The sequence below is a fragment of the Tachypleus tridentatus genome, chromosome 10 (assembly GCF_004210375.1).
Source record: "Tachypleus tridentatus isolate NWPU-2018 chromosome 10, ASM421037v1, whole genome shotgun sequence".
Classification (NCBI taxonomy): Eukaryota; Metazoa; Arthropoda; class Merostomata; order Xiphosura; family Limulidae; genus Tachypleus; species Tachypleus tridentatus.
In genome coordinates, this window is record NC_134834.1 from 96,724,095 (window position 1) to 96,734,882 (window position 10,788).

General features: G+C 32.8%; 1 long non-coding RNA gene across 1 annotated transcript; it reads left to right on the forward strand.

Annotated features, from left to right (window-relative positions):
• The first annotated feature begins 5,867 nt into the window (after positions 1 to 5,867).
• On the forward strand, positions 5,868 to 9,451 carry LOC143229916 (uncharacterized). Its single transcript, XR_013016125.1, has 2 exons — positions 5,868 to 6,001; positions 8,135 to 9,451. It is a non-coding gene; the product is annotated as an uncharacterized LOC143229916 (long non-coding RNA).
• Positions 9,452 to 10,788: the final 1,337 nt, after the last annotated feature.

Genomic DNA, 10,788 nt, shown 5'->3' on the forward strand with positions numbered 1-10,788 from the left:
AGTAACTGAATGTGTAATAATTCACACAGATCCAAATACCTCACTAAACACAATGGCAGGTTCATTTGACCAGCTAGAAACAATTATCTATCTATCTGATGTTTCCGAATCGTCTATTTTAATCTTTCCTTGCTTTTGCCAGATCTTAAGTCAAAATTTATTCCATCTTGCCATCATCTTTATGGCCCACAGCTCCCTATAGCTAACAAATTAAAATATTTAGAAAGTAGCTCATAACATTGTTGAATATTTTTTACAAAAAGTGAATTTATCTTCTGAAAGTATCAGTCCCTTTCTTGTAGTTTTCTCCAACTTTTGGTGGCCTCGTAGTATATATCAGAAAATGTCTACATCATACATCACTTACCATATTATAAATTTAGTAACTTTCTCTTTATTTGCAAGACACCTTTCTATCCCTTTCTACTCTGCTGAAGGTGGCTTTTTATGTTTAGAGTTGTGGCGGGTTTTGAAACAGTTCAGTGTTAAAGAGCTGCATAATAAATATTTATACCTAATTTTCGAGAACGTCATAAAACAATTCTGGCCAAATATTAGGGATATGTGTTCCCTTTTTCTTTTCATCAAATTTTGCCTTCAAACGTTTTGACTGATCTTTAGAGAAATGATCCTTCCAGTCACCAACAACTCCTTTTTGAATAAAAGTGTTCTCTTTCGGCTGTGGTGCCTTTACAACTTTAACATATTCCTGAAGTAACTTTATTGCTTTATGAACACGTATATTTTGATGTTTCAGTTTTTCTTCTTTGTTTTCTTTGTGACAAAACCCATTGAACTGTTCGTTGATGTGTTTTCTCATATATTCTACACTTGTTTGATATAGTATTTTCTTCAACAAATTAGCGTCATTTTCAAGCATATCAAAATATTCCTGCCCTAAAAATTTGGCAATTGTTTCACTGTAACTTGATTGTCTGCTTTCATTTCTTCGTAAACAAGGAATAAAACGTTTGGAAGTTTTCGATGTTCATAAAGCGAAATAATATGATCGAAGTAGTCTCCCCAGTCATTTTCTCCATTCAGAAAAATTTCAAAATATTCATCAAAAGTTCCTTCTGAGAACTGATAGTGTGGAAACGTTTTGGTATGATGATAAAATGAAAAGCAACAATTTTTTGGATTTCGAATAATTATGATGTACTTTGCTTTAGCAGAATAAAGTTTTACGTGAAATGGGAGATGAGTTTTCACAGCCCCAGGTCGAGGCATGAGTTCAATACCTTCCTTTTCAAAAAAATCTATTATAGGACAAGAAAGGTTGTATTCTTCCAGACTTGTCAGTGGTTTTCCTTTGGGCAAGATATTGTGCGCTATATTGTGTCCAAGTTGTTACAGATTTTGGAAATGTCAGTATAATAATGTCGTCATTGGATGGCTTCTTTTAAATATTTGGGAGTAAAGACTCCGACAATTCTGACATTGTAAACATCTTGATAAGCTGGCATTTTCTAATTGTGTACATGTTGATTGAACCTTTCTTAATACAGGGTAAGGAAATAATAAGTGAAAACATTATACTGAATCAATATGGAATTTCCGCGAAAAACAGGTTTAAGTCATTCACAAGAACAGAAAATTTATTCACAAAATATTTACACTCAAATCATAAAAAAATGTGATCGATAAGAAATTTAGACAGTGAAAATTATTGTACTAAATGGAATTGGAACACAGAAAGAGTTCTGCAACAGATTTTACACCCACGATTTTAAGAAAAGTTAGTGCTATGTAAGAAATTATTATACACGAACTTTAGTGTAACCACCATAAAATGTATGTGGATGCATACATGCAAAGCCCAGGTGAAGTCTGTTTTGTATATCGTTATAACCAGTAATATATTAAAATAAAATTTGAGTGAACGAAATAGAAGACGTTACATTTATTGTCCTTTATATTAATAAACATATGTAGCTTTAAGAAAAGTTGAATGTGGATGTCTGAGCATACATATGATAATTAGGAACTAATGGAAAGAAATGTTATATTGGATCGTTTCTTGTAAGTAGCTCAAAATTAATAAAGAGAGCTGTAGCCGAACCTTCAAGAAACTAACTTGTTATTTTTGTCTACATACTGTATTTATTATACATATTTATGTCATAGAGATTAAGGACTACGCTTCCAATGTGTTTGTGTAAACCACATACAAAAACTTACTTAATCGTGTGCCAATGAATTTATATCTACAATTGGGAAAATATTAAAAATGATAGCAACAGCTAGTTCAAGTGAAAACTCCCTTCATTGACAGGATAAACTTTCATGTAAATATACAAAGTTACATTACAAGTTCTGGCTACGAAAAAAAGAAGTTGAACAGAAATGAAATCATGCATTCTACTAGAAGCTTTTCAGCCATTTGGCAATGTGCCAAGAGAATGACACAGAAAAATACAGTAAGTGTAAGAGAATGCATGTTGTATTATGAAGTACTACAGTTACGAAGCAAAATTTACTATATGGTGTCCTTGAGTTTTCTTGTGTTTTCTTTTTTTTAGCAAAGCCATATCGGGCTATCTACTTGTAGTTAAAATCTTACATCCTAAGCTGCTTAGCGTGTAGAATGAGATTCTCCTTGTTAAACAATATTCAAATTAAACAAAGATGTACGAATCTAAACTAAAGGGATAAAAGTATATAATGATTTATTGTAAATTGTTCAATTAAGAGGGTGTGTCGATACATGAAGAAAGTAAAGTGCAGATCCAAAGAGGGTGTCACTAATAAAGAATATTGTGTGTCTTAAAAATTCATAGATAAACTGAAGTCCTCAAGTTGCTCATAACAGCCGTGGAAAAAAAGGCCTTCAATCTGATGGTACCGCAAGTGCAGTTATTAAGATAAAGCGTGGTGGATTCTCAGTGATGGATCTTAACATTTCCACCTGGCTAGGAGGGTTGGGTAACGTGTAGCTCGGGAAAAACGAATTAGAATTAATATTTGACAAAATGGAAAATAGTGTACTTCTGAGGAGGATATTTGCACAGGGAGGAAAAATTTATTCTGAATATCCCCTGAATTAAACACTGTTGGTCATTATCGTGTAAATCGATAAGCCTCGCTACTCATTGTTTTCCTCATATTTTATGTGTAAAATAAGTGTAATATCTTTGCTATCCCAACGAGTAAAGGTCATGATTGTAATCTAAATATATATTCCTGTTTGAACTTTGTCAAGTCATAATTATTACGTGAGCAGTTAATGCCTTGACGTATTGGACCATCATTGATTATTCAACATTAGCTGTACAAATGAACTTCTGTAAGGAAAACAATAGTTCTTTCAGCATTATAACACACCACATCATACCAGCCATTATATCTCATCAGTGTTCACAGACATATAATATTTGGATTTGCCTTGATTATCTCAGATCTGAATCTGACTGACCTTTACTGGTTAGTTTTGGAATACTTCAAAGAGTTAAAAAAAACAAAATATCTGATTACATTTGGAGATGTTATGCAAGAGAAGTTACTGTCTGTTACACCAGGAAAGCACCAAGGTTAATAATCAAGTATCCGTTACAAAGTGTTGTCTGTAATAGATACTAGAGGTCTACTTACGCCACATGTAACGATGTACTTGTAGCATAGCACAAAATTCTCATAATTTTGCTTTATCATAAAACATTTGAAAATACCGTGATGTCAAACTCGCGTCCCATGTTAATAAAATTCTGTTTAATAGAATAATAATTCAAGATAAAATTTGTATTTAAGTTCAAAGTTAAACTTGGTTCAGTACAATAAAAAGAACTGGTTGCTTTACTGTTATTTTACAGACTGCAGAGACCTTTGCGAGAATGTTTGTTTGTTTTCGAAATTCGCGCAATGCTATACGAGGACCAGCAGCGCTAGCTCTCCCTAACGTAGGAGTGTTGACGGAAGAAATAGAGGGAATGTGGCTAGTTATCACAATCCACCTTTTGGACTACTCTTTTACCAACGAATAGTGGGGTTTCTCCCTCACATTATAACACCTCCACAACCGAAAGGGCTAGCATGTTTGGTGTGACTAGGATTTAAACTCTCGAACCTCAGATTACGTGTCGATCTACCTAACCATCTGGCCATGCCGGATATGTTTGGTAAGGAACGAAAAAATTGAAGCGTCTCAAGCATCTTAAACGAACTTCAGCAAATAGTGAACGTATGATGTTTTTGAAGAATGTGTAAACACCAGTTTGTACGATTGGTCTCTGCAGTACACATACGATACTGTTGACTACTATTCTGTGATGTGAGCTTCCACATCTTGGATTTTACCACACATCTATTTCAAACACCATCACAGATGGTTAATAATTAAGTTTGTAAGTGCTATATCTGTAATGTCTCTTGCCACAACTAAAGGCACACGATCCTCTTTCACAGAGAACTTTCCAGTTGATGACTGGTCCACATATGAAAGAATGCTTAATACTCCCGCTTGCCCACAGTGAAAACTAGCTACATTTTTTCATTTCGGTAGAATTTGTTTTTTACGCATCTTGATATTTCCATTCTTTATTTTGTACCTTTTATATTGTATTGCTTGATACGTGAATTGAAAATCTTACTGTCTCGTCACCCTTCGTACAGATGGCAATGAGCCTTCTCTTCTGTGTGCCCTTTGATATCAGCATCTTACTGAATGCACACTGCTATAGATAGTGAAAACAATTAGCTTCCCTGCTGCTTTATTGTACAAAATTACCCCGATAAACGTATTATTACTTAGGAGTTGTTGTAATTCTGTATAATACCACTCATTGCATTGGTGTTTCAATGACAGATTATCTATGATTATACTTTCAAACATATTAATATTACACATTAAGTTTTGGTGATGTTTTGGTGGTGTAAACTAAACACGATGATTTCAGTGTTGGTGTCCATACCACTTTGGAACATAGCATACAATTTCAATGACATAAATTGGAAAGCACACTTTAATATTGTAGTTAGAAATGGAACAAGATTTTCATAACACCAGGTTTAGGTTACGATGCTTGTGAGTTTGAAAATTATTCATGTTTGTATCTAGAGAAATACGATTTGAATTATGATTATCACTTATTAAATGATGTTTAGCCAATATTTTCAAAATTATATTTATTTATCAGCATCAACAATATAGATATATATTCGATTATTACATGCACTATACTTATTAGCTGTTAACACTTTGACAACGAAATTTGCCACACCAAAAATCTGTAAACTTTGTCTTTTTTTCAATTATGGCTGTTTTTTTTAGAAGTGAACACTTTTATTTTCTAAGGTTTTGAACAGACTGATTGACATAAACTGTCATTTCATTTTCTTTGACTAAAATAATCAATTCTTTCGACAATATTTCAACATTAGCCAACTGATCACACTTTCAATGATATATTATAAACACTTGAAGATAATTCGCAGTTTTATGCTCTTACCCCGAATTTATTTAACATATATTACTTTTATTTGATTATAATACCCGAGACGCACATATATTAACACCTAGAACCAGTTAACAATTTAAAACCATATACATATATATATATATATATATAAATACCTGGAACCGGACCATACTTTAAAATTTGAACAGAAATCTCCAACTGTGAATAATATTGAGATCTCTTTATTTGCAAATGATCATTTACTTATACTTATGCTACCTCTATAAAGTACAACCTCAATAGTACACTTTATCAGGCTCACATCGGTGCCGTGAGATATTCGTGCGAAAGGTTGATACGAGACGAACAAAAGCGAGAGTCCGTCAAAGTATATTGTTATCAACTCCCTTAAGGTTAGAGGGATGTAAAATAACTCTCAAGACAGGGAGCAAAGTCTTCTATATCACTTATTTTTATTGAGATTTCTTAAAATAATCTAATCTTTTGTGCTTATTAGAAAAATAAATACAGTGCGTCCTTTACCTAATTGATCACAAGATCACTGACGAGAGCAGGTGAAGACGGAGTTATATTTTTACAACTAAAAGGTAATGAGCTCTTTATGTTATGATACAGTTTCTCTGTTTGTAGATCACAAAACTTAAATTATCACTAACTTAGTAATGGATTAATTTCTTCGGAAAACTTAATTTAATATTAAAGTAAAACGTGTGTCTAATAATACGATTTATTCATTAAACGTTTCACAATATTCAAATTCTCGTCTTTAGTTATCTAGGGTGTCAGAAATCTATGTGATGAGTTATAAATTTAACGACAAGACAGAAGCGGTACGCGCTAAATGTGGTGCTCGTATATGAGAGTTTTCGTCACACATCATTGGTCTCAATACATACATCTCCATGTGTTCCGTTTGTGAGCCTCAAAATAGAGAGTCAGTATTCGATTTTCATCCATTTGTTGGCCAGCTACACTGACGCTTGACATTGTGTCGATGATCCGATAACATAGTCCCCAGATTGGCTCCCTTTGTCCTATGGACAATGTCCCTCACACAACCACACAAGGAAACGTTCACAGAAGTAGCAAAACTGGAGACAGAGAAGGCTATCTACGAAATATGGCTAACAGATCTGAAATCGTCTATTTTGGTACAGAGACACAATCTTGGAGTGTATGGAAAAGATCCGTCAGTTTTGCTAATTACATTTTTGGAGACTGTGTTTATGTTATATGTGATTTCTCTTACTATAACGAAACAGCAGCGTTCGTTTTAATTGCTACTGTATCTGTACTTGTCGTAGTTTAGGTTTGTGATATGTCAAATAAATTTTCGAACAGTAACAAACGAACAATAATTACATACCGTTATATACAAAACACACAGGAAAACTAACACGTGTAATGTTTAGAGTGTATTAATATATCACTAGGTGCTCTCGTTCTTAACCAAGTTTCGACCATTATCGTCATAATACCTCAAGAAATTTAGTCAACTTTGAAAAAATATGTATTAGTTCTAAATGTGTATACTAAGTCAACAATGTAAAATATTATTGACAGAGAAATATATTAACAATAATGTAAAATATATTTTGTATTACACCAGTTATAATGTTTTTCATTGTTTATTTTGAAGTGCAAAGTTACAAAATTGTTTAAATGCGCTCTGGTAATGACAAGTGTCGAATACAACAACTTTTTGCGCTGTAAACAATAAAACTAGATTTCCATGGTTAGCGGTAATAAATTATATTAATCAAAAGAAATTCGAAAGAAAAATGAGACATTTCATTTTTTATAAGTTTGAACAAATAAGTTTCCAGCAGCAATCTACATAGCTCTCCCAATTTTAATCACAAGTTATTGTCTATTGATAAACCTTTATTACTTCCTTTATTGTATCTTAATATTTAGTTAAATTACATTTAACATTTAGTTGAGTTAATTGTGTTGGGTAAAGTTGTATCTTGTCAAAAATTTTATCGCGAAATATATTTTAGAAAGAAGACAAACCTACGAAGAAGGACCTGGTTCAGTATAAAAGACATTGTTTTGAAGATATCCGAATCTGCTCCAAATACTAAAACAGAGTGAATACTAAATTAAGACGGTTTCTAAGGCTCTTTAAGTCGCAAGGTCCGGTCATATTATATTTTATGGCTATGTGTTTTGACAATAGTCTTGAAGCGTAGTTTTGGTATCCAATAATCAGAATACCCGTTTTATTCATCAGCTGTTTGAGGTATGCGTTGAACTTTCAAGTTGTGACTCACGCCTATTTTTCCACACATTAGTCCTTTCATAGTTATATTGCATTCTCTTATATAGGGAACGTACTAGTACCCTTTTTGTCCATAAGTGGCCTAATTATCATATGTGTGCTCAAACATCCACATTGTGTCAACTTCTTTTTAAAGCTTTATTAATATAAAGTATAAAAATTTTACGTCTTCTAGTTCGTTCACTCAAATTTTATTTTAATATATCACTGGTTATAACGATTTACCCAACAGATCTCACCTGGTCTTCGCATGTATGCATCCAAATACATTTTATGGTGGTTACAATTCCATTTAGTACAATAATTATCACTGTCGAAATTTCTTTTCTAAAAACGTGTAAACAATGTAAAAATGAAGTTTAAATATAAGTTATTGTACAGGAACTTCATATCGGCTGATTTACATGTTCTTATTATTTTCTTACTCTGTTTATAGAAAGGTTCAATCAACATGTACACAATTAGAAAAATGCCAGCTTATCAAGATGTTAACAATGTCAGACTTGGCGGAGGCTTTACCCCCAAATTTTTAGAAGAAGCCATCCAATACGAGCCAAGAGATGACGACATCATTATTCTGACATTTCCAAAATCTGGAACAACTTGGACACAATATATTGTGCACAATATCTTGACCAAAGGAAAACCATTGACAAGTCTGAAAGAATACAACCTTCGATGTCCTATAATAGATTTTTTTTGGAAAGGAAGGTATTGAACTCATGCTTCGACCTGGGACTATCAAAACGCATCTTCCATTTCACGTAAAACCTTATTCTGCGAAAGCAAAATACATCTTAGTTATTCGAAATCAAAAGATTGTTGCGTTTCATTTTACCATCACACTAAAACGTTTCCAAACTATCAGTTCTCAGAGGGAACCTTTGATGAATATTTTGAAATTTTTCTGAATGGAGAAAATGACTGGGAGACTACTTCGATCATCTTCTTTCACTTTATGAACATCGAAACCTTCCAAACGTTTTATTCCTTGTTTACGAAGAAATGAAAGCAGATCATGAAGCTACAGTGCTAAATATTGCCAAGTTTCTAGGGCAGGAATATTTTGATATGCTTGAAAATGACGCTAACTTGTTGAAGAAAATACTATATCAGACAAGTGTAGAATACATGAGAAATCACGTCAACAAACATTTTAATGGGTTTTGTCACAAACAAAATAAAGAAGAAAAACAAAAAGATCAAAATTTTCCTGTTCATGAAGCAATAAAGTTACTTCAGGAATATGTTGAACGTGTGAAGGCACCACAGCCGAAAGAATTCCCTTTTATTCGAAAAGGAGTTGTGGGTGACTGGAAGAATCATTTCTCTAAAGATCAGTCAAAACGTTTGAAGGCAAAATTTGATGAAAAGACAAAGGGAACAGACATCCCTAATATTTGGCCAGAATTGTTTTATGACGTTCTGGAAAATTAAGTATAAAATATTCATTATGTAGCAGGTTACCGTAATATTATGGTATGCTATAATATTGAGTCTTCATTTTACAATTATCATATGATTACAAGATCTCATGAAATTTTAGTATGTCTCTGTTTTGAAAATGCTATTATTCTCGAATGTTAGATTGTGCCAATGAAATGTAACTAGGTTTAAAAGGAATCTTAATTACATATAATGCCAATTTCATATTGCTTTTTGCTAAACTGCAGCGTAGATTTTAAATTGTGAATCAAGCATACAAAAATACATATTTTTTATAAAAATAAAAAGGAGTAATTATGTTAGTATATTTTTCTTTTCTGTTGTGTGTTTTATGTTCTTATATTTTGGTATCAATAATAGGTAGAGAGTCATGACACCACGTCGCACTGGCTTATATAACCTCTTTAAAAGAAATCCATTGTACGTGTGTGACGTTCTGATTGAAAAATGATGAACTCACATTCAATTAAAATTCGCTAACAATAATATGACTAAGAATTTACGTAAAAAAAGGGGATCGGCATGGCAAAGTGTGTTAAAGCGTTCGACACGTAATCCGAGAATCGCGGGTTCTATTCCCGATCGCACCAAACATGGTCGCTTTCCCAGCCGTGCAGGCGTTATAAAGTGACGTTGGTAAAAGAGTGAACCAAGAGTTGGTAGTTAGGTGGTGATGACTAGCTGATTTCCCACCAGCTTCTTCAAACTGATAAATTATGGGCGGCTAGCGCAAATAGCCCTCGTGTAGCTTCGCGCGAAAATGAAATTATTCTCCATTTCTTAACGTCTCTGAAGATTTTTAACTCAAGTAATTTTTATTGTATTGATTATTTGTTCAATTTCACGAAATTCTTTCTATAAGTTAAAATGGATGATGATCGCTGTGAGAGATCAAAGGATTTATTACAGTTTCAGAACTTTAAAATAGCTCTCGAGTAATTTTGCGCTAAATTCAAAAATAAACATCTAGAAAAAGTGATGGGAGAGGAAACGATGCACAATGTACAATACGAAAATATTTAATAACGTCTTTATTGCAGGATTTACAACAATAAACGAAGAGTAAATTAATAAACTGAATCGAATAAACACGGCTTTAATTTAGAAAAAGACAATAACTTCAGAAGCAAACTTGCTTATCGGTTTGGCGAAAGAGAAACAGTAAACAACTCTTCTGACAAATTCAAGACAGAGGATAAGAAATGAAAATTTTGTTGTATATCAAATATGCTCAGTAGCCCTGATAGCAAACTGTCTCAAAACTCACCGTTAAGCAAAACACCACAAAACACTTTGATGATGTTTGAAACTCCTAAAACTGACACCTGTCACAAGGACTAAAAAGCTACAGTCGTACTTTACAGGGTTACGGATAAATTCGTGATTGTAGAATAAACGTTGGAGTAAAGTTATGACATGTTACATGTTTTTAACCTGTGATAATATTTTTAGAAATATAGTTGAAATAGAAATTTCCCATGTGCACCTCTTTATATATTTTCTTAAATATAACGTTCCATGCGTGAGTAATTCACTTGAGACCTTTTAGTAACCTTTTATTTTTCATTGCAAATCTTAGTTATTGTTGAAAAAGTAATTTAAATGGGCGGAATAATTAGTTCTTGTATTGTATTCGATAACATA